The sequence below is a fragment of the Dendrobates tinctorius genome, unplaced genomic scaffold, assembly GCF_039654945.1.
Source record: "Dendrobates tinctorius isolate UK_male_01 unplaced genomic scaffold, ASM3965494v1 ptg000162l, whole genome shotgun sequence".
In the NCBI taxonomy this organism is placed as follows: Eukaryota; Metazoa; Chordata; class Amphibia; order Anura; family Dendrobatidae; genus Dendrobates; species Dendrobates tinctorius.
The window spans coordinates 59,292,783-59,318,946 of NW_027361829.1; the positions used below are offsets into that span (position 1 = coordinate 59,292,783).

A 26,164-nucleotide genomic window follows, 5' to 3' on the forward strand; every position below is an offset into this window, starting at 1 on the left:
GGACCCTCATAGAACGTTAGGGGAGCTTAGGGATAGGCACAGGATGTGTTAGGAGGTGCCCCATCCCTCATTCCCTATTGTTAGGGCCTTCATCTCCCTCTTTCCATCTCCATTGTGGGTGTTTGTTGTGCCATCCGCTGATCTGACCCTAGTGGGTCGTGACAACAGATAGTTATATTGACATATAACTGCGAGCGGATAAATGGTTGACCATTCGTAAGGAAACATGAATGCCTAAGGAAGAAAAACCGAACATGAGGTCACAGAAGAAAACAACCCATAAACTAAAAAAAAAAAAACCTTCATTGACAAGCACTGGTTAAATGGTGGCACTGTAGAAGACAGGTGCACACACGAGTACAAAACAACAATTATTATTGTGCATGTTTAAATACAAGGATATATAAAAGTAAAAAATATAAAAAAGACCACACAGGGAACAAGGTAAGCCAAAAGGGAACAATAGAGTAGGCACAGGACACAATAGGAGACTTTAGGAATGTCTCTCCCAGACATTCACAGTACTGTGGCTCAGAGACATGAACTACCAATGTATCTGCTGGGTTGGGGTCCTGCTAATTTTTTTACTATGTAAGTGGTGTGTGTGGTAGAAAAGATCCTAAGAGGCACTGAATTCAGTGAACTATTTTTTTTTTGTTACTGATCTAAACACAGAGGTAAAGACATTGATAAACATTTTAGGTGATAACATGGCTGTCATCTCTAATAAATACATTTTTAATTCTAGCTACTGTAATATAAAATAATATGCAGCTGAAGGTAAACCTGTCAGCTTGGAAATAGAACAATTATTAGATTCCGTATAAGTTGTATTTTACGCAGTTAATTTCTGCTTATTCTGAACAGCAGTCAGGTGGGAGATTCTAATCAGTGATTGATTACCTTTCCTGCATAGACACAGCTGTCAATCATTGATTAGGTCCACCTACTTGACTTTCAAGCACAGACGGAGCAGAGATTTCAATGAATAAAATACACAATATGGAAAGTTCTCCCATAAAACTATACATCAATTTGTTCAGCTTCTCCTGTTTTTACTAGTATGGCAGAACAAACACCATGTTCATTTAAACAGGAACCTTTTAAGTTATTTCTGTGCTCATACTATTCGGGAATCTTATGCAGTCCCAGAAAGCTACTGTTACAAAGTAATTTTATATTCAGTAAATACTGTAGAAAGATTAGCACATGAGTACAGAATAGACTTTATGTACACTATGCGTAATCCTGCTTTCCATTTAGCTCATCAACCTAAAAAAAAAAGGAAACACACGAAGCAGCCAAAATATCAGCCACTTAAAATCACAAACACCACTTACATCCTATCACTTTGTGCTTCAAGGATGGAAGAAGAGGAATGAGTGTTTGATGTGCTGCATTGTACGCACCAAGTAAAAGACCCTGTTTCAATTTACAGCTGACTATGAAGGCGAGCTTGCTTGCTTGATTTTCATGACGGAAAATTACAGGTTATGCATCTTTCAATTACAGAGAATTGTCAGATGAGCCACATATTCTGATTACTGAATCCTTTGACAACAGCCTCATTTCATGTCATTGTTGTATACACGTAAAACATAAGAACTACAGCAATTACTGGATGCAAACAAACACAGGCTGCAGAGAGCACAAACTTCTCTTCTGGTCTGGAGAAGAATTTATTACACAGCTGATTACAATCGATTCCATGTAGCACACAATTTATATCATGGATTTGTTTTTCTTAGTTTATTTTCAATTGTTTTCACATATTGTTTTCATATACAAAAAGAATATTGACTGGCCAGTTTCCTACTCCACACTGATGAGGGGCAATACCCCGAAACAGCTGTCTGTGGATGGATACCATGTTTTGGCATAGGTGGTTTCCTTCATTGGAGACTGCCCTTCCCATGGTTGTTCCTTCCCGGGGAAAGACCTGGCTAGTCATTGCTTGCGTTGAGAAACATGTGATGGTGTCTCCGCGGGTTGTGTTTTGCCTATTTTAGAGTGACTGCAGACGTGTAGCCTATGTGACTGTAGACTTTTGAATCCTTGCATTGCGCTCACTGCATGCTGTGAGCATTCTGTAGGGCCGGCATCAGGAGCAAAAAGTCTTACGTCTTGATATGTGTACTCCCAGCCACATTCCGACTAGACTGTGTCCGGCCTCAATCAATACATTTGAACAAGACTGTGCCCATTTAGTTGACACATGGGCACATGACCACATGTATGCAAATCACATTCTCGTCAGCACTAGAGTATCCTCAAAACACTCAGTGAGTGCAATGTGAGGATTCACAAGTCTACACTCACATAAAATGACTACATAGTCCAAGGTCGAATAAACTTTTCAAACGTCTATAGTTAGAGTTCTAATAGACCTCTAACAAAGTATATTGAGCATATTCTCCTCTAGAAGGAATCCTATATCCAGAACCCAATGGAACATGCTACAATTTTTCTGTTGGGTTCGTTCACAAACCTTTATAGAGTTCAATAAAAAGGCATGTGTGAACGCAACGTCTTTTTCAGGTGGATTTCAGCTGGAACTTGCTTAAAAAAGCGATCATCAAACATTAAAAGGAACCTGTCACCAGAAAAAAAAAAAAACACTATTAACCTGCAAATATGGGGTTCATTTACAGGTTAATAGCGTTATTATGCTGCCCAGCCTGCATGAAGCCTAACATTGTGCGGAGCAAATTAACCTCGCCCCAGCAACGTTCCAGTTTCAGTCATGGGGTTGGCACGGTGTTGGTTCAGTCACCACTCTGGGTATACCAAGAAGCAGCTATAAACGCGACCCCAGTGGTGACAGCCAGCCCCAATACCGGGGGTGCGGTTACAGCTACCACTCAGTATTCTCAGAGTGGTGACACTGCCTTCACGACTGAAATTGCACCTCTTACCCTGAATAACACTGGCTCTGCATTGGGGCTGGCTGTCAGTCAAGGATGGGGGTGCTGTTTCAATTACAGAGGTGTCGATGGTACGGGTTTAGTCATGGGGGCAGAACCAAGGGAATAGTGACATGCAAAGCCAGTGTCAGAGCCGAGGGCATACTCAGAGCAGTGACAGAACCAGCGCCATCCCCATGAGAGATAAGGGAACGCTGTTGGCAAGAAAAAAGTTAATTTTCTATCCACAGCATTAGGCTGCATGCAGGTACCAGGCAGCAAAATAACAATATTAAAGGGAACCTATCACCCCCCAGGCGTTTTTTTAAGTAAAAGAGCCACCTTGTGCAGCACTAATGCTATATTCTGTCAATGTGGCTCTTTTACTTAGCATCCCTTCCACCGCAGAAATAATTGTTTTTAAAATTGGTCAAAAATACCTGAATTTTGACAGGGGGACAGGTATTTCCCCCTCTGACAGATGCCTCGCATCCATCAGTCATTTCTTTCTTCATTATTTGGCGCCGCCTCCTCAGCTTCTTTTGAAATCATGGCGCCTGCGCTGTACTATATCTTCTTGGGCATGCGCAGTTAACACTGCCCGTGCTCTCACATCACATCCTGGCCTTCCTATCGCGTGGCCAGAGATCCCGCCCCGCAGTCGCTTATGATTTATTCACACTGCGGGGCTGGGAATCTTGTGCATGCGCAGAAGTTCTCTGCGTCTCTCATGCTCAAGAAGGGGAATAGAATGGGGCACATTACACCTGGAAATGGACCAGGATGGGCCACATTATATCAGGATGAGTCCTTGATACGGCGATTATACTACGATGGAGAACATTACCAAAGGAAAAGGACCAGGATGGGACATATTATATTAGGAAGGGGACCAGAATTGGGAATATATCAGGATGGGGAACCAGAATGGTGCAAATTATTTCAGGCAGGGAACTACGATGATGCACAATGAACTAGGATGGTGTTCATTATACAAGGAAGGAGACCAGGATGAATAATATTATACTACAGTAGAATGGGGAACATCACCATAGGAAGGAGACCAAGATGGGGCACATTATATCAGGAAAGAAATCAGGATGAGGCACATTAAACCAGGAAGGTGAACATTATACATAGAAAGGGACCATGACAGGAGATATTATCCCAGGGGACAAGTATGGGGAACATTATTACTTGAAGAGGTGTCCCTTATTATGTACAAATCCTTTCTAGTCCATTATTATAAAAAAACACATTTGAAAGGTTGACTCACCAAACCCTGACTAATGCACTAGCAGGATGCAGCAGACCTCCATTGATAAAGGCTGGGGCAGCACAGGTGCAAACCACTGATGAAAACAGCCAGTAACCCAAGATGGTCTGGCTGCCTAGTGGAAAAAATGCACACAAATAGGGCTTGCATAGGACATCAGTCACACAGATAAGTGTGGTGCAAAGTGTCTGAACAGCCTATTAATGACGCCCATAGTATTAGCAGGTGGGCTGCTCAGCACTATATATTTTTTACCACACTTATCTGTGTGACTGATGTCCTATGCAAGCCCTATTTGTGTGCATTTTTTCCACTAGGCAGCCAGACCATCTTGGGTTTCTAGCTGTTTTCATAAGTGGTTTGCACCTGTGCTGCCTCAGCCTTTATCAATGGAAGTCTGCTGTATCCTGCTAGTGCATTAGTCAGGGTTTGGTGAGTCAACCTTTCAAATGTGTTTTTTTTAATTTTTGGGAATTTTTTTCTTATGTGCGCTGTTCAGATTTAGTGTTAGGGACTTGCAAAATTTGGGGACCCTTGACATTGGGTTGCGAGTCTATCTGCTTTGGCCAAAATAGTAACTAATACCCCATATCTTTTTATCTTTTTGCACTTTTTTATCATTTTTGCAGGATGCAGCTAGACCTCTTTATGTTGGCTTGGTTTTTCCTGTGTGATGCATATATACATTGCTGAGCAGCCCACCTGCTAATACTATGGGCATCATTAATAGGCTGTTCAGACACTTTGCACCACACTTATCTGTGTGACTGAAGTCCTATGCAAGCCCTATTTGTGTGCATTTTTTCCACTAGGCAGCCAGACCATCTTGGGTTACTGGCTGTTTTCATCAGTGGTTTGCACTTGTGCTTCCCCAGCCTTTATCAATGGAGGTCTTCTGCATCCTGCTAGTGCATTAGTCAGGGTTTGGGGAGTCAACCGTTCAAATGTGTTTTTTTTGAATTTTTGGGAATTTTTTCCTTATGTGCGCTAGTCCATTTTTATGTAGCGTCCTCTATGTACAGTGCTTTCCCATTATTACAAAGTAATATGTCTTATATACAGCACTGCCCTTACTTACATTATTCTCGTTATTTTTGCTAATCACATTGCCTTTTCTTTATTATATAGAGTGCTCCCTTGTTAGATATAAAATCAAATTACTGCAACGTGTGTCCAGAAGACCAGTACATCAGCTGACTACATCAGAAAAGAAACTTTTCCATGTTACATCAGCAGTCATTTCAATTTATATCTAACAAGAGCGAACAGTACGTTATATAAATGGATAACAAAATAATAAGAGAATACAACATGTAAAGGATGTTGCTGTACATAAGAGATGATACTACTGTATGTAATAAGGGGGGGCAATATACTTAATGAGAAGAGACTATGTAATAAATATATATACATATACGCACTTATATACACACACATACATAGATACACATACACATTACATACACATGTATCTTGGTCACCATAAAAGGAGGGTGCCCAATCCCATTTCTTGCACAGGGGCCCCAAGCTGTCAGTGTCCGAACCTGGGGCGAGATACTTCAAAAAATTGCTTGTGGCCATAATATGGATGTGTGATAGAATCCTAGCTTTCCAAGGCGGGGGGAGAGGTATTCCAGCTACGATGCCCAGATTTGAGCTAACCGGTGTTTTTTTTTTATAAGAGACCTTTAAGTTGATCATTAAATGACTATGCATTACTATCAGCCCAAGATGCAGGTCTTACATGGTCATTCATGTAACTGCTTTTCAGTGGACACTATTGATATTAATTGCTGTGACTGTTCCAATAATCTAGGTAGATTACATACTTTCTCATTTTCAAACATATACTTAATTTACAGTACCTAACAATTTTTATTTCTCATTTTGAATATTTTATACCTAATTTATATTAAGCCATTTAAAAATTAAGCTAAAAAATAACTGCATCAAAAGTAATGTTATCTTCATTCTATAGACCTAAACTAATAAATGACTTTTTACATTTTATTATCAGTTTTGGTAACTTACATGAAAACAAAGAACATTAGTCAGCCCATTATGAATTACGGATGATCTCTATGAAAACGTAGCTACTATATACTCAATACAGCATTGCGGTAAATGTATTAAAAATGATAAAAGGAAAACTTTTCCGGACAGATTTATTGAGTTAAACACTACTGCATTTTGATATTATTAAAAATTAAATAAAGAAAATGAATTTGGCTCAAATACATATCATAATACATGAAAACTCAATAAAAATCAATACAAAAAATTCCAGTGGGGTTTAATACTAAAAGGGAAGATGTCAGGATTAAGGAGAAATGGGTAATTGCGAATGTAAAAAACACTATCAGGGGAGTTTCAATTAAAAGACAACAAGCCATACGTTTAATTAGAAAGAGGAAGCATTGCAAAGCCTACAGTTTTTACATAAATAAGATGTAATCCTTATTAACCTGCAGAGAGCATAATAGGCAATCCACCAATGTCCTGTAGAATACTAATGCATTCAGTTTCGCTCTACACATTCCATTTGGGATCTATTAACAGTAATGTTCACTTCTCAATCACTAAAGAAATAATGTTTGCTTTTTTAGATTAACCATTTATGTGCTTTCTTAATACGAATGTGTAAACTTACAAATGTTACATAAGGCAGAAACTAAAGCAATTCATATATTCTATGATAAATTAGCAATGTAAATATACTACAGTCAATACCTAAAGCAAAAGAGCATACTAATGAAAGTGATGAAACTAATGAAAATTACAGTACTTTAAATCAGTCTGAAATGAAAAAAATATATATAACACAACAATATCTAGCAAAAACAATTCGAGTGAACTATTCCTTGACTGAACTAAACAAGGAATATAATACTATTACCAGTACATAAAATTAAGATTATACAACCAATCACCCAGCAAGCTAATTGTGCAAACTAAGGCCATCAATTTGAAAGCAGTATGAGGAGAGTATCTATGAAATCAAATGGAGTACACTACTGCAAATGCTACTGTATAAAAGCCAGGTCTGTGGAGTCGGTAAGCCAAATCACTGACTCCTAACATACATGGCTCATGTTGAAGTAATATATTTACTGTAGTAAAATGGTAACATCAGGCTTTTCATCAGCATTATGATACCATAATCGAGCTATTTTTGGTTCACTCTAGCCGTTCTGAGATGAGTGCAGGCATTCCTTCCCAGTGTCTTTTTGCTCTTATCTTTAGAGGAGGAGTTTCAATACTGAGCATGTAAATAAAGTGCAGCACAGATTCATCTCAACTAAAAGTCTGTTGTTGAAACCACCTGCGTGCGTGCTGGTCATGAAAGTGTTATTCGCACATCTAAAATCCCTGCTCTGTATGGACTTGCTCTTTGTAGTTATTTAATGTCTATTTGTGATTAAGGCCTTTGTTAGAGGCTGAAACATGTTGGTTCTAGATATCCACTGGTTGATCTGACTGCATACAACTGTGCTCTTTTATAATTTTTTTCTAATATTCAATAAAACAAAAGTTTTATATACAAGACCTCTGAAAGTGCAGCGGATTCTTCATCGGCTGGTCATACATATTTTCTTGGATTTCATTTTATACTGACTCCACCAAAATGGACACTGACTCAGACTCCACGACTACAACTCCACAGCACTGATGAAGGCTACATGTAAGTACTGCCACACAAACAATATGAGTGTGTATACTAACATTGATATGCTGGAAATCTACTTATTTTTGCCACTTATCAAAACTATATACAGTGGGTAAGGAAAGTATTCAGACCCTTTTAAATTTATCATTGCAGCCAATTGGTAAATTCAAAAAAGCTCATTTTTTTCCTCATTAATGTACACTCTGCAAACCATCTTGACTGAAAAAAAACAGAAATGTAGAATTTTTGCAAATGTATTAAAAAAGAAAAACTGAAATATCACATGGTCATAAGTATTCAGACCCAGTGCTCAGACACTCATATTTAAGTCACATGCTGTCCATTTCCTTGCGATCCTCCTTGAGATGGTTCTACTTCATTGGAGTCCAGCTGTGTTTACTTAAACTGATAGGACTTGATAAGTAAAGGCACACACCTGTCTATATAAGACCTCACAGCGCATGTCAGACCAAATGAAAATCATGAGGTCAAAGGAACTGGCCAAGGAGCTCAGACAGAATTGTGGCACGTTACAGATCTGGCCAAGTTTACAAAAGAATTTCTGCAGTACTCAAGGTCCCTAAGAGCATAGTGACCTCCATAATCCTTCAAAGGAAGAAGTTTGGGACCACCAGAAGTCTTCCTAGACCTGGCCGTCCAGCCAAAATGAGCAGTCATGGGAGAAGAACCTTGGTGAGATAGGTAAAGCAGAGCCACAAGGTCACTGTGGCTGAGCTCCAGAGATGCAGTAGGGAGATGGAAGAAAGATCCACAAAGTCAACTATCACTGCAGCCCTCCACCAGTTGGGCCATTATGGCAGAGTGGCCCGACGGAAGCCTCTCCTCAGTGCAAAACATATGAAAGCCCACATAGAGCTTGCTAAAAAAACATGTGAAGGACTCCCAGACTATGAGAAATAAGATTCTCTGGTCTGATGAGTCGAAGATAGAATTATCACCAAAAAGTTCTAAGTGGTATGTGTGGAGAAAACCAGACACTGCTCATCACCTGCCCAATACAATCCCAACAGTGAAACATGGTGGTGGCAGCATCATGCTATGGGTGTGATTTTCAGCTGCAGGTACAGGACGACTGGTTGCAATTGAAGGAAACATGAATGCGGCCAAGTACAGAGATATCCTGGATGAAATCCTCTTTCAAAGTGCTCCGGACCTCAGACTTGGCAGAAGGTTCACCTTCCATCCTCATATCGTGCACACTGTGTGCGGTGAGGATTCTCTGGTGCCGGCCCGGGGAACAGGTGGTCTTGTAACTGCAAGCATGCGATATATATATATATTCCCAGCTACATTCCAACTAGACTGTTTCTGGCCTTGCTCAATACAGTTACATTAGGTCATGCAAGTCTAGTCAGCATGTGACCGCATGTATGCAAATCACAAACTTGCAGTCACACCGGCCGAATAACCACAGCACCATGAGCAATGTGAGGAATCACAAGTCTACAGTCACATAGAATGAAACAGAGTGAATGAACCAATGACACAGATGCACAGCCCCACTGTATAATGACAGACACACGCACAGTCCCACTGTATAATAAAATAATAATAATCTTTATTTTTATATAGCGTTAATATATTCCACAGCGCTTTACAGTTTGCACACATTATCATCACTGTCCCTGATGGGGCTCACAATCTAAATTCCCTACCAGTATGTCATTGGAATGTGGGAGGAAACTGGAGTACCCGAAGGAAACCCACGCAAACACGGGGATAACATACAAACTCCTTGCAGATGTTGTCCTTGGTGGGATTCGAACCCAGGACTCCACGCACCATGCTGCCCACGTGTATACTGACACACACGCACAGCCCCACTGCATAATCACATATCCACAGTCCCATTGTATAATGACACACACAGCCCAAATGTATAATGACACACAGATGCACAGTCCCACTGTATAATGACACACACAGCCCCACAGTATAATCACACACACCCAGGAAAAACACATACACCAAGGAAAAATACACACACACACCCAGGAAAATCACACACCTAGGAAAACACACACACACACACACACACACACACACACACAGGAAAACACACATACACACACCGAGAAAACACACACACACCCAGAAAAACACACACACGAAAACACACACACGAAAACACACACACGAAAACACACACACACACACACACACACACACACACAGGAAAACACACATACTCCCAAAAAACACAATCTAACCTGCCATACTTAATTTTTCAATTTCCCCCCTGCTACTTAGCACAGCAAAAGTTGAGAGAGGCAGCTGGGGAGAATACCTGGAATGTGCTGGGCAGTGGGCACACAAGGCAGCTACCTCTCATCTTGCCCTGCTGTCTTGGGCTGCTGTTCTGCACGCTGATGCTCCTACCCCTCCAGGTCCAAGCTGATGGGACATCGGAGACAAAGTTGCACATAGAATAGGAGGATGCTGCATGCAATCACTATGTAAGTAGCGCACCATCCTCTTCTTAGTTGTGTGGCAGGAGCCCCCTCTCACCACTGTGCCCCCTTCCCCGGCCTGCTCATCACATACTGCTGCAGCCTGCATGTCGGGTCGACTGGCAGGATGACGCAACCGCACACCTACAGGTGTGCTATGTATTAAAATCACTTCCAGTCCTCCAGCGGCCCTGTGCAGCTGTTTAGGCACCGGCCCGGGGAGAATGTTCATTACCACCAACCAGCCCAGCCCGCCCCTGTCTGTGACCATTCTTGACTGACCAAGCCAGCCAGAGCCCTGACCTAAACCCAATTGAGCATCTCTGGAGAGACCTGAAAATGGCTGTCCACCAATGTTCACCATTCAAACTGAAGGAAATGGAGAGGATATGCAAGGAAGAATGGTAGAGGATCTCCAAATCCAGGTGTGAGAAACTTGTTGCATCATTCCCAAGAAGACTCACAGCTGTACTAGTTCAAAAGGGTGCTTCTACTCTATACTGACAGCATGTGACTTAAATATGAGTGTCTGAACACTGGGTCTGAATACTTATGACCATGTGATATTTCAGTTTTTCTTCTTTAATAAATTTGCAGAAAAAATTCAACATTTCTGCTTTTTTTAGTCAAGATTGGGTGCAGAGTGTAAATTAATGAGAAAAAAAATGAACTGTTTTGAATTTACCAAATGGCTGCAATGAAAAACGAAAAAAGTAGTTTGGTACCATGTTAGCCAGTAGAAAAAAATATATAAAGTGCTCTCAGTCTCTCACTGAGAGCGCTGCAATGAAACAAACAGTGAAAAATGTAAAGGGGTCTCAATACTTTCTGTACCAACAGTAAGTACATTGAAGGAAATAATAATTTGATCCCCTGCTGACTTTGTAAGCTTGCCCACTGACAAAGATATGAACAGTCTATAATTTTAAGGGTAGGTTAATTTTATCATTGAGAGAAAGAATATCAAAAATAAAATCCAGAAAATCGCATTGTATTTATTTTATAAATTTTTTTGCATTTTGCAGTGAGAAATAAATATTTGATCCCCTACCAACCACTAAGAGTTCTGACACCTACAGACCAGTTAGACGCTAATAAACTCATTACCTGCATTAAAGACAGCTGTCTTACCTTTATAAAAGACTCCTGTCCACAGACTCAGTCAGACTCTAACACCTACAACATGGGCAAGACCAAAGAATTCATAAGGATGTCAGAGACAAGATCATAGACCTGTACAAAGCTGGAGTGTGCTACAAAACCATAAGTAAGAGGCGACAACTGTTGGTGTAATAGCAAAAAAAAGAAAAAAAAATGGGAGAAACACAAAATGACTGTCAATCGATATCAATCTGGGGCATCATGCAAAATCTCACCTTGTGGGGTAGCCTTGATCATGAGGAAGGTGACAGATCAGCCTTAAACTACACAGGGGAACTCTCTAATGATCTCAAGCTGGGGGGGCCAAGAAAACCATTGCTAACACATTACGCCATAAAGGTTTAAAATCCTGCAGTGCCCGCAAGGTCCCCATGCTCAAGAAGGCACATGTGCAGGCCCCTCTGAAGTTTGCCAATGAACACCTGGATGATTCTGTGAGTGATTGGGAGAAGTTGCTGTGGTCAGATGAGACAAAAATGAATTGATCTCTTTGGCATTAACTTAACTCGCCATGTTTGGAGGAAGAGAAATGCTGCCTATGACCCTAAGAACACCATCCCCACTGTGAAGCATGGAGGTGGAAACATTATGTTTTGGAGGTTTTTCTCTGCTAAGGGCACAGGACTACTTCATCGCATCAATTGGAGAATAGATGTACCATAAAATCGTGAGTGATAAGCTACTTCCCTCTGTACGACATTAAAAATGGGCTCTGGCTGGGTCTTCCAGCAAGACAATGACCCAAAACATACAGCCAAGGCGACAAATTAGTGGCTCAAAAAGAAGCACATTAAGGTCATGGAGTGACCTAGCCAGTATCCAAACCTTAATCCCATAGAAAACTTATGAAGGGAGTTGAAGCTCCGAGTTGCCAAGTGACAGCCTCAAAAATCTTAATGATTTAGAGATGATCTGCAAAAAGGAGTGGACGAAACTTCCTCCTGACGTGCGCGAAACTCATCATCAACTAGAAAAAAGGTAAATTAATTCTCTCCTACTTCTGTAATAAAACCAGGCTGGTGAAGAATAATAGTATTAATATGGGAGTACAGTCTAACAGCAGCAGTGTGAGCTACTAAATTAGTAGGTGAGACTGCTTGCACAGTATGGTTTCTCCTGCAGTAGTTTATTGCCGGCTTATAATATATAAATATATGCACAATGGCCACAGATGCAATGTTTTGAACTCACTGTTGGATGAACCCTTGACAAGATTAGGGCTGCCAGGGAGGGACACCAGCTTTTGAGCGTAGAGTGGTGGTGAAGGCGAACACGTTTGGATAAGACATTACCTTGCGATGTTCACAAGGTGAATTAAGTGAGGTGGGTTGCTGAAGCTACACTGCAGAGCCAGGAGTGCACCGGCCAACAGCGCTCCCTGGTACCAGGCAAAAAATGGCTGCTACTGTCTGGAGACAGCGTGTGATGTCAAAGTAGGAAAGTAGTTATATCTGGGCCAAAAAACCTAACCAAACCAAAGCGTTTCAAGAAGATCACGGCTCCTCTTCCTCAGGGTAACTTTGGCAACCCACCTCAATGAACTGACCTTGCGATCATCGCAAGGTAACGTCTTATCCGAACATGTTCAGAAGTTACCCGAGCACCTGGGAGTGTTCGAGTCCTTGTGGCTGCCTGATTTGCAGCTGTTAGACCGCATCAACATTTGAGGATTGCCTGCTTGTTGGCCTTTTTAACCAAAAAAATAAAGAAAAAGAAAAGCTAATTTTAAGAAGCAGTAGGACTAAAGTCGGAGCTAAAACTCACTGTGTTAGCAGTGATCTCACGAAGGTTAAAGTATTTCAGGGGTCCATCTGGGAATGCAGCTTCAGTGACCAGCAGTAAGCTCGATAACGTCACCGCTACTCACTGATGCAGCCCTCGCAGCAACTCAATCATCAGTGGTTCTCAGTCTGGACGATTGCATCTTGGCAACAATGAGGTTGAAAACTGTTCATCCACAGACATGGGTTAAAGTGTGGGACAAAACGACTGACAGGTGAGGAGTAAGGTGTTTTTTTATTTTTGCTTTATTACATGAGGCAAGGGCGTTAATGAAACGGGCATTAGGCGAGTATAACTGTTTGTTATTTTGAAATAAAAAAGAAAAATGTACGTTTTTTAATTTCAAATAAAATACTTTATTCTGGCTGTTTATTTACAATACAACTGTAGGATTAGTAATGGATAGGTGTCTTATAGACGCCTCTCCATTACTTAGTCGTGAGCCCGTGTGTATGAATATACCTACATATTATACTGTATACACTACCGTTCAAAAGTTTGGAGTCACCCAGACAATTGTGTTTTCCATGAAAACTCATACTTTTATTAATCAAATGAGTTGCCAAATGAATTTAAAATCTAGTCCTGACATTGACAATGTTTGAAAAACAAAGTTTTTTTATTTGAAATAATAATTTTCTCCTTCAAACTTTGCTTTCACCAAAGAATACTCCCTTTGCAGCAATTCCAGCATTGCAGACCTTTGGCATTCTAGCAGTTATTTTGCTGAGGTAATCTGGAGAAATTTCACCCCATGCTTCCAGAAGCCCCTCCCACAAGTTGGTTTGGCTTGATTGGCACTTTTTGCGTACCATACGGTCAAGCTGCTCCCACAAAAGCTCAATGGGGTTGAGATCTGGTGACGGCGCTGGACACTCCATGACAGATAGAATACCAGCTGCTTGCTTCTTCCCTAAATAGCTCTTGCATAATTTGGAGGTGTGCTTTGGGTCATTGTTCTGTTGTAGGATGAAATTGGCTCCAATCAAGCACTGTCCACAGGGTATGGCATGGCGTTCAAACTGGAGTGATAGCCTTCCTTATTCAAAATCTCTTTTACCTTGTACAAATCTCCAACTTTACCAGAACCAAAGCAACCTCAGACCATCACATTACCTCCACCTTGCTTGACAGATGGCGTCAGGCACTCTTCCAGCATCTTTTCAGTTGTTATCCATCTCACAATTGTTCTTCTGTGTGATCCAAACACCTCAAACTTGGATTTGTCTGTCCATAACACTTTTTTCCATTCTTCCTCTGTTCAATGTCTGTGTTCTTTTCCGATATTAATCTTTTCCTTTTATTAGCCAGTCTCAGATATGGCTTTTTCTTTGCCACTCTGCCCTTAAGGCCAGCATCCTGGAGTCGCCTCTTCACTGTAGACGTTGACACTGGCGTTTTGCGTGTACTATTTAATGAAGCTGCCATTTGAGGACCTGTGAGGTGTCGATTTCTCAGACTACAGACTCTAATGTACTTGTCTTGTTGCTCAGTTGTGCAGCGGGGTCTCCCACTTCTCTTTCTATTCCGGTTAGAGCCCGTTTGTGCTCTCCTCTGAAGGGAGTTGTACACGCCGTTGTAGGAAATCTTCAGTTTATTGGCAATTTCTCGCATGAAATAGCCTTCATTTCTAACAAGAATAGACTGTCGAGTTTCACATGAAGGTTCTTTTTTTCTGGCCATTTTTAGAGTTTAATGGAACCAACAAATGTGTTGCTCCAGATTCTCAACTAGCTCAAATGAAGGTCAGGTTTATAGCTTCTCTAATCAGCCAAACTGTTTTCAGCTGTGCTAACATACTTGCACAACGGTTTTCAAGGATATTCTAACCATCCATTAGCCTTCTTACACAGTTAGCAAACACAAAATGCCATAAGACTCTGGAGTGATGGTTGTTGGAAATGGGCCTCTATACACCTATGAAGATAATGCATTACAAACCAGAAGTTTGAAGATAGAATAGTCATTTACCACATTAACAATGTATAGAGTATTTACTGAATCATTTAATATTAGCTTCATTGGAAAAAACTGTGCTTTTCTTTCAAAAATAAGGAAATTTCTAAGTGACCCTAAACTTTTGAACGGTAGTGTATATACACATTTGTAAAAAAAGAAAATAACACCTATAAAGTAAAATGAAAGGTACAGTAAAATATTGTCTGGAAACAGATCAATCGTAGAACATAAGGTCACACGCAGGGATGGTACAAGCATGTGCATAATCTCAGTCTGTACCTCAGCGCTTCACTGCTGAAGCCGATGAAATAGCTCAACAAGATGAAGTGCTGTGTTTACAAGCCTTTATGAAGCTTGGATTTACTGTGCACTTCAGTCAATAGATGACTGAGTGCTGACTGATACTTTGCTTACCTCGCAGCCAGTGTAAATATGAAATGTTTTAACTCAAATTAAATGCAATATTTTTCCAAGATACATGCTGCGGTGATAAGTCTAATAGAATACTTCTATATTTGCACTCATCAGGAATCAAATTAAATGATTTTGCATGTTTGTAAACTTGACATTAATTTCAATGGTGAAACTGTTGACTTTAATAGCATCTCTGTAAGCTTTCATTTTCAACTTTTTTTTGGCAGTACAAACTAACAAGACAAAAAAAAAAAAAAACTAGGAGAACTACGTATATCAAAGTACATTGCTAAGACACATATCACAGGTAATAGATGACACACAGAAAAAGACTGATAATGACTAGAGATGAGCGAATATTTCAAAGTTCAGCTCGGATTACGATCGCCAAATTTGCAATATTCGCTGATTTATTCTTGGAATATTCACTGAACGCCATTCAAGTCAATGGTAGGCAAAAACAAGCTTATGCACACCTTCAAACGGCCCCAAAAGCTGCCAAAAGACATCAAATGAGGGAGAAACACCAGGAAAGTGGCCTCAATTCACCCACAGTACAAGCTGTAGCAAGGCACTGCAACAATCAGCCAGGCATGAGGTATTGGAGTCTGGGAGAGCCTTCACAGATTTCAATTGAACGTCAAAGTAAGACGAGGTGGGTGAGTGACCAACCTAGGCCTGCTGTGCTATAGTCCTGATACCACATGCAACACCTCTACCTGCTTTCATGCTCACCCACACACAGGTGGCACAAATACCAGTTCTGTAGACCACTATTGTCAGAAAAATCTAAGGATCGTAACACAAGTAGCTGACTCCAATTAAGTGGAGGCCTGACTGTCTCGGAGTCTACTGCTACAAGCAACACGCATGAAGGAGACCCAACCAGGAGCCTACACATTTACAAAAATTAGTGGCAGACACCAACAAGTGGCATCAATTTCACCACAGTAGAAATAGCATAATAGAAACTGTCACCTCTTACACTACAGTCAACCCAGCAGATGGAGACTGTGCTTGACAAAGTAGTGGAACTGTTAACGGTCACACTAAAGGTGTGTGATCATCTTAATTGTCTGTGGCCATAATTATACAGAAGAGAGATTTAGGTGCACATGGAGAAAAACTACTGGTGATTGAACAAACAGTCACAAGCAGAAAATGTGTCTATTGAATGGAAGGTACATCCTTTCATCACTTGTTACGCTAATTTTTAGTGAAACCCTCTAACTTCCCTCCCCTCATGAGGACTTTAATGTTGATTGGCTTTATGATTCTGTTCTTTTCTTAGGCATTACTTCATTCTTGATTAGCTCAGTGGACCACGCTATCAAGTCAAAGTCCACCTAAGTAATCTAAAACTTACTGACAGTTATGACTTCTAGCACGAATACATATAATCAATGTCATTGATTCATAATGTTCATTTAGGCAAGCATCCATTTTGTCTGTATGCACTCATTTTGGATATCTTCAATCAAAATACATATCCTTAGCAGAACCACTATGCAGTATCCCTTGGAAAGCCTGGAGGGGTGCAACTAAGTGACCTACAAAATCCCAACTCAAATAAGTGGCAGCAGGTGAAAACTGCGACCCAAGGAGGAATAAGGGGGTAGCACCAGGTGCTACTCCAGGGTTGACCTACAGAGTGTAGCAGCTGACCCCTTACAGCGGGTAGGCTGCTACGGCCCGAATGAGGGATTAAGAATGCAGTCAGGCACTGTAAGGACACTGGAACCACATGTGCAAATGGGACCGGCTGAGGAACAGAAAAGCACTGGAATGTGTGAGCTGGACCAGGTGACCACCAGATGGGGAATGGCAGGTGCGATCTGGACTGGCTGATGGACAGAAGAGCACAGACAGATACGAGAAGACGAGTACAGGGTAGACTAACAATGAAGCTCATGCACCTCTATAATGAGAAGCCTTAAATGAAAGGTAGTGCCCAGCTATAGGCTGGGAAGACCTTAGGTTGGTGGAAGCGGTCCCTTTAACCCCTTTCTGACATCCGACGTATAATTCCATCCATGTGACCTGGGCCTGTCTGACTATGCACGAAATAGTACGTCATTTCTTTAATGCGACACTGAGACCAAACTCGCGGTGATCGCATTAACCCCTTAACTTCAATTGACGTAATATTCCGTCCATGTGACCATGGACCTAATTACCATGGACGGAATATTACGTCATCGCGATCAGCGGTGCCCACGTGGTGAGCGCCGCTGATCGCGGCCAAGTGTCAGCTAATTATCATAGCTGACACCCGGCACAATGTGTCAGGGGCGGTCACGGACCGCCCCCGACACGTTAACCCCTTGCACACCGCGATCAAACTCGATCGCGGTGTACCGGGGGTTAAAGGGAAGCATCGGCAGGGAGGGGGCTCCCTCCGTGCTTTCCTGAGCCCCCCACGGCAGCGCAATGTGCAGCGCTGCTGCCGGGGGCTCCTTTCCTGCAGGTCCCCGGATCGAATATGGCGACGGGGACCTCCGGGGGCCTGCAGGAAGCTGGCTTCCTCAGTGCCTGCAAAGCGCAGGCATGAGGAAGCCTGTGCAGTGCCTATGACAGATCGCTGATCTGTCACAGTGATCTGTGATGTGACAGATCAGCGATCTGTCACAGGACAGTTATGTCCCCCCTGGGACATTGTAATAAAGTAAAAAAAAAAGTGTAAAAATAATTTAAAAAAATCGCTAATTCAAAAAAAAAAAAAAAAATATTCCCCAATAAATTCATTTTTTGGAAATAATAAAAAAAAACAAAAAACAATAAAAGTACACATATTTGGTATCGCGCATCCGTAACGACCCGCCCTATAAAACTGTCCAAATAGCTAACCCCTTAAGCGAACCCCTTAAAAAATAAAAATAAAAAACGAAGCAAAAAAATAATGATTTATTATCACACCGCCGAACAAAAAGTGCAATAACGCGCGATCAAAAAGACGCATATAAATATCCATGGTACCGCTGAAAACGTCATCTTGTCCCGCAAAAAACCAGCCATGATACAGCATCATCAGCGAAAAAATAAAAAAGTTATAGCTCGCAGAATAAAGTGATGCAAAAATAATTATTTTTTATATAAAATTGTTTTCATTGCATAAAAGCACCAAAACATAAAAAACGACCTAAATGAGGTATTGCTGTAACCGTACTGACCCGAAGAATAAAACCGCCTTATAAATTTTACCACACCCGGAACGGCATAAACGCACCACCCAAAAGAAATTCATAAAACGCTGGTTTTTGTTCATTCTGCGTCCCAAAAAACGAAATAAAAAGCGATCAAAAAATGTCACATGCCCGAACATGATACCAATAAAAGCGTCAACTCGTCCCGCAAAAAATAAGACCTCACATGACTCGGTGGGTCAAAATATGGAAAAATTATAGCTCTCAATATGTGGTGATGCAAAAACTATTTTTACAATAAAAAGCGTCTTTTAGCGTGCGACAGCTGCCAAACATAAAAACCGCCATAAATAGTAAATCAAACCCCCCGTTATCACCCCCTTAGTTAGGGAAAAATAATAAAATTAAAAAAATGTATTTATTTCCATTTTCCCATTAGGGTTAGGGTTAGGGCTAGGGCTAGGGTTAGGGCTAGAATTGGGGGTTTCCACTATTTGCGCACATCAGGTGCTCTCCAAACGCAACATGGCGTCTGATCTCAATTCCAGCCAATTCTGCATTGAAAAAGTCAAATGGTGCTCCTTCCCTTCCAAGCTCTGCCATGCACCCAAACAGTGTTTTACCCCCTCATATGGGGTATCAGATCAGCCTACTCAGGACAATTGGCAAAACAACTTTTGGGGTCCTATTTCTCCTGTTGCCCTTAGGAAAATAAAAATTTTGGGGCAAAAATATCATTTTTGTGGAAAAAAATTTTTTTGTTATTTTCACGCCTGGGCGTTATAAACTTCTGTGAAGCACTTGGGGGTTCAAAGTTCTCACCACACATCTAGATAAGTTCCTTGGGGGTCTAGTTTCCAAAATGGGGTCATTTGTGGGGGGTTTCCACTGTTTTGGTACATCAGGGGCTTTCCAAACGCGACATGGTGTCCGATCTCAATTCCAGCCCAAAAAGTCAAATGGCGCTGCTTGCCTTCCGAGCTCTGCCATGTGCCCAAATAGTCATTTACACCCACATATGGGGTATCAGCGTACTCAGGACAAATTGCACAAAAACTTTTAGGGTCCTGTTACCCTTGGGAAAATAAAAATTGGGGGTGAAAAGATCATTTTGTGGAAAAAATATGATTTTTTAATTGTACCGCTGTACATTATAAACTTCTGTGAAGCCCTTGTGGTTTCAAAGTTCTCACCACATATCTAGATAAGTTCCTTAGGGGGTCTAGTTTCAAAAATGGGGTCACTTGTGGGGGGTTTCCACTGTTTAGGTACATCAGGGGCTCTCCAAACGCGACATGGCGTCCGATCAGAATTCCAGCCAATTTTGCATTGAAAAAGTCAAACGGCGCTCCTTCCCTTCTGAGCTCTGCCATGCGCCGAAACAGTGGTTCCCCCCCACATATCAGGTGTCAGCGTGCTCAGGACAAATTGCACAATAATTTCTGCAGTCCAATTTCTCCTGTTACACTTGGTAAAATAAAAAAAATTGAACCTGAAGTAATTTTTTTTGTGAAAAAAAGTTAAATGTTAATTTTTTTTAAATATTCAAAAAATTCCTGTGATGCACCTGAAGGGTTAATAAACTCCTTGAATGTGGTTTTAAGCACCTTAAGGGGTGCAGTTTTTAAAATGGTGTCACTTTTGGGTATTTTCTATCATATAGACCCCTCAAAGTGGCTTCAAATGTGATGTGGTCCGTAAAAATGAGAGATCGCTGGTCAACTTTTAACCCTTATATCTTACTAACAAATAAAAATTTTGGTTCCAAAGTTGTGCTGATGTAAAGTAAACATGTGGCAAATGTTACTTATTAACTTTTTTGTGTGCCATATCTCTGTGATTTAAGGGCATAAAAATTCAAATTTGGAAAATTGCGGAATTTTCAAAATTTTCGCCAAATTTCCGTTTTTCTCACAAATAAACGCAAGTTATATGAATGAAATTTTACCACTAACATGAAGTACAACATGTCACGAGAAAACAATGTCAGAATCACAAGGATCCATGGAAGCGTTTCAGAGTTATTACCTCATAAAGGGACAGTGGACAGAATTGTAAAAATTGGCCCGGTAGTTAACGTGCAAACCACCCTTGGTAGTGAAGGGGTTAAACTTCCGGCGCCATCTTACCTGTGGGTAGATGGTTTTGGCATCCTGGGGGTGTCCCTGCCCACCCGGACTCATGAACACTGTGATAAGCTGTTCAATTCTGAACAGCCTATCGCAGCCTCTCTCATTGTTTCAGGCAATAAGATTGTATGAGAAAGTTGGGATATGTAGCTGGCAGATGAAGCAAAAGTTTGATCTTTCAGTGATTGTAGAGATGCTAAAAAGTTACAATCACCAAAGTATCCATGTATAGGAAAAATCAGGTGTCTGAAACTTAGGTTGGATTAACATTTGTGGTTGGGTCCGCAGCTTTTATGCCACATTCATTCGCATGCATCTTGTTTTCCTATCTCTAACGTTGTGGATGCAGGTACATGCGTTCGTATGCTTTAGGCTGCATTTCACTACAAATGCGTTGTTTTGGGTTTTGCGGCTAACGCAACATGTTGCAATTTTGGAGGTGGCAATTTGCCGCCGCCAGACGCATGCAGCCGCTTGCGGAAGGAATGCGTCGAAACAATGCATTACAGTCTATGAGAATGAATGTTTGCGCAAGCACACACGTTCGCTAGCATTTCCGTACGCATGTGTTTTTCCAGAGTAAATGTGTCTAGACACTGGTTAGCCAGCCCCCATGCCTAGAAAGATAAAAAGAGGGTGTGGGCACACATTGTCCATTACTCTACAGACACTGGAGACTGCAAGACAAGAGAAGACATCTGTGAAGACACTGAACTAAAGCCAAATGTGAGTATACAACCTAATATCTGTGTGTCTTTTGGAATTTTACTCTCTGCCGTCTGTAATATTCTGTCTCTTTCTTGCAGCATTCTTCAACATGCCCTCTTCAAGCCCTGAGCACACAGGACAGGATTCTAAAGTGTGTACCCTTGCAACTATGGTTGGTAAGTACCACTGAACATATGTGCCAAAATCATCTTTTTTCTTTTATAGAACACTTCATCAAGTGGCCAGGATCTGGACCAACAGGAGCAGGAGCAACAGAGGGAGGCAGAGATATCGGTGGTCAGACGGCGTGTAAGTTTTTTTGGTATTTTTTTGGTGATTAGCTATTTTTTCTGTTTTTTTTTTTGTTTTCTGGGAGTGTTGCAACTTTTTCTGCCGTGGTTTTTTTCTTGGATTTTTGTTGTTTTTTCTGGGTTTTTTTGGTTTTTTTTCTTATGGGATTGTGGCTAATTTTTCTGCCGTGGTTTTTTTTTCTTGGATTTTGGCTGTATTTTAGTGGGGTTTTGTTATGGGATTGTGGCTAATTTTTCTACAGTGTTTTTTTTATTTTCTTGGAGTGTTGCTATTTTTTTTTTTTACTTTTGTTGGCCGATTTTCCTTGTTTTATCTTGACAACAGTAAAGTTTTATTCATTTCTAGGTTCCACAACAGGAGGAGGACTACATAGATAATGACCTCATCTCCCTCGTTCAGGAGAGAGTAGCCCTGTGGGACATCCGTCATCGTGACCACTCGGACATGGTGGTGCTTCGGCGTGAGTGGAATGAGGTGACCAAAAAGCTGATGGATGACTGGGCCAACGATACACCAAGAGCCAGAAAGGACTTTCGTAAGTATTGCAATGTGGTCTGATGCGGCAGTGAACCTGTAAAGGCCGTGAGCACACAACAGTGTGTGATGCGATAAACTCCTGCGAGTTTCTTGCATCACAAACAGTTGTGTGCTCACGGCATGAAGTGCATTGTTTAAAACATTTCTTTTATCCTTCACAGTGACCAAAGTCAAAACCCATTGGCGTTCAATGAAGGATCGCTTCAATAAGGATCTCAGACACAAGAACCAGGCTCGCAGAGGTAGTGGTGATGGTGTAGCAAGGCTCAGGAAGTACAAGTATCACCATATGCTGGCTTTCCTGAGGCCCGTCCTTGCTCAGATAACGTAAGTATTTTTGTGTTGGATTCAATTGTGTTGTGTTACCGAATATGATTTTTTCTATTCCTCAGGAGCTGGCGCTTGTAAAATTTATTGTTTTATGGTACTAATGTTTGGCTTTTCTTTTCACAGCACATGGAGCAGCACCCTGGAGCCTGGTTCGTCCTCAGGAGCGGTCCTTCAATGAACAGCCTCGGAGCAGTCCCAGGCATCCACCAGCGATGCAGCAAGTAGGCCTGCGTCACAAGCTGAAGAACAGGCAGCTGGCCCATCAGGTCTTCACCTGTCCCAGGCCTCCTCCGTCTCTTTTTTTTAATGTTGAGTCTTCCCGACAGCAGCAGAAGGCCTTGGACAGGACAGTCATGCCTGTGTTTCTACACTTGAGCTCGGTTTTCCAAGATGGCATGAAGTCAATGGTAGATAGACTGGAAAGTGTTAGGAGCCATTTTGACACACCTTTCCAGTCTGTCCATCAGCGACTTGACTGTCTGAAAACCGACATACAGAGGCCAGCACATCATTTTTTTCTGGCCATTAAACGGGGCATGGCCGAAAACCTTACGCCTGAACTTCAGCTGAATGTGATGCAGGCCTGCAATACTGCATACGTTCAGGCTATACAGCAGACTCGTATGTACCCGCTGGCACCGGTTTTTCCCACTGTGCCACCAGTTACCTGTATGGCCACCACCGTGCCCAGGCCTGCTGCCATCCACTACAGTGCCTCCACCATGCCAAGTGCACTCAACCACCACGCCTACTCCTGCGCAGATTCCCACCGCCACCATCACCCGGATTCCTGATCCAGCAACACCGTCCACCGCCACAAGCACCGGGTCCTGCTTCCTCCACCACCACCACCACGCCTTCTTATCACATGAGTCAGAGGAGAAGAAGGACAAGCAGTCACCCAACACATGGGAGACAGAAGAAAAAGAGAAAGGAACCAATGTGGAAAAGGACAGTGGTGCTTCCTCCACCACCCTCATCTCCCAATGTTTCTGTTATGTCCAATTTGTCCCTCCCTTCTAATGTGTCTCCTCATCCCATATTTCCACTCCTAATGTGTCCACCTCCATCCTTGATCTCCCAGACCCCACACATCTTGTAGCTCCTTCACCCTGGCAACCCCTGCAGCGTCCACCCCCAGCCAGTCCTCCCATCTGCACACCCCCGTGGTCCGTAACATTTCCCCCTCAGTGTGTAAAAAAAATTTTTTTTTTGTAAATAAACCTTTTTTTCTTTTCCCCATACCACTGTTTGTTTTTTTGTCTCTTTCGTCGCCGGCAACATACACTGTGCGCCGTCAACACACAAATCGCCTTATACACACACTATTTTTTTTTCCACCTCATAGTTCCATAAAATACAATTTTTGTTTTATTTTTTGGATTTTTCTGTCATGTTAAATCTATGAGGTGTAAAAAAAACAGAGAGCTTATAATATTCACACCAAAAAAAAAAAAAGGTAAACAACAAAAATGGTCAGGGGTTTGCAATACTCAACTGTCCAGGTTTAAATACTTTTACAGTCAGGATGCTGTATTTTTCGGCATCCTGATTGCAGTAATTCTACACACGGGCTGGGGAGTAAATTTATGAGTTACATTTCCTCAATCATCTATTCAGTGTGCATTTATATTTGGATATATAATGCAGACTGAAGAGATGATGGAGATCATGAGAACGAAACATATGACTGACACAGATAACAAGTTAAGTTTAAAGCATGGGAACAAAAACAAAGGAAACAAGTGTTTTCAAAAAAATTATTTTATGTAACATCAAAACTATAAGGCTATGTGCCCACGTAGCGATTCTGAAGCAGAATAAACCTGAGCAGAATCGCACACCCTGCTCCCAGGAAAACGCCTGTGTTTTTTGACGCGCTTTTGAAAGCGTTTGTAAAGCGTTTTTGCATGCGTTTTCCTAAGCGTTTTTGCCAATATAATTGATGGTATGCGGAATCGCACGCGATTCCGCAAAATTAATGAACATGCTGCGTTTTTAATCGCTAAGCTTTTCTGCAGTGGTTAAAAACACACCATTGGCACAACATGTGCGTTTTTCATTAAAAATCAATTGGATGCTTTTCTTAAGTGTTTCTGCAGCAGAATCGCTTGCCTAAAAGCGCTGCAGAAACGCTTAAAAAACGCTACATGGGCACACAGCCTTAAAGACAGGTAAACTTTGAAAAAAACATAACATTACATAAAAATTATACATTAAACCATTGCATTTTGCCATGTCACACGTCCAACATCAGAAACAAAGTAGTCCTCGAATGCATCCCTCATTTCTGCAACTTCCCTTGTAGTCCTCAGAGGGTGATGCTGGTAATCTGGCAATGGGGTAGCAACTGGTTCGTCTAGTTCAAACGATGGTCGCTCTTTAGCCATTATGTAATTGTGGAGAACCACACAAGCCTTGAAGAACTCATTCACTGTTTTAATTTTCAGATTAATTGCTGTACCTAGAATGCGCCATTTTGACACAAGAATACCAAAGGCACACTCAACAGTTCTGCGGGCCCTGGTCAGTCGGTAACTAAAAATCCTTTTTTTGTGGTTCAAGTCCCGACTGGAGTATGGCTTGAGTAGGTTTCCACACATCTGAAAAGCCTCATTCCCCAAAAACAACAAATGACATTGGCGGTCGTGTTGTGAAGAGGTCGTGGGAGGGGGAAATGAAAAGTACTGGTACACAACCGTTGGCCCATGTCCGAGTTTTTAAAGGTTTGGGAGTAATTTCCACAGCCAAATGAACCGATGTCGACGGCAATGAAACTACAGTCTGCAGCTGCAATGGCCATCAGCACTATGGAGAAGTATTTTGTACAGTTAAAGTACTCGGATCCACTTTGAGCCGGTTTGGCTATCCTAATAGGTTTCCCATCCACTGCTCCCACACAGTTGGGGAAATTACAAACTTCCCAGAATTTTTCTGCATTTTCCAGCCAGATGACTGTGTTGGGTAGGGGGATAAATTCCTGACAAAGCACGTCCCACAAAGCCCGGAAAGTGTCTGCAACAATCCCAGAAAGTGTGGAAAGGCCTATCCGGAACGGGAAATGGAGCGATGATAGGCTCTCTCCAGTAGCCAGGAATCTGTCAAACAGAGAAAGCAAAATTTTTAAAGAATAATAATAACTACAAGGGTTTTTGAAAAAAAAAAAGGGACACTGCATACAATATGACAAGCGTGCGATTAGTTTTAAATATTACGTACCTTAGTGTCACCAACAGACGTTCCTCAGCTGGAATAGCTCTACGGAGGTGGGTGTCCTGTCTGCTGATTGCTCCCTCTACACGACCCAGCAATTCCTGGAAGCTCTGTTGAGACATCCTTGTGTATTCAAAATATTTGTCTGGGTTTTCACAA

General features: G+C 41.6%; 1 protein-coding gene across 6 annotated transcripts in view; it reads right to left on the bottom strand.

The window, feature by feature from the left end:
• The window catches only part of TPK1 (thiamin pyrophosphokinase 1), a 794,751-nt gene that overhangs the window by 411,118 nt on the left and 357,469 nt on the right, over window positions 1-26,164 (bottom strand). The gene's annotated exons all lie outside the window — the stretch shown is intronic.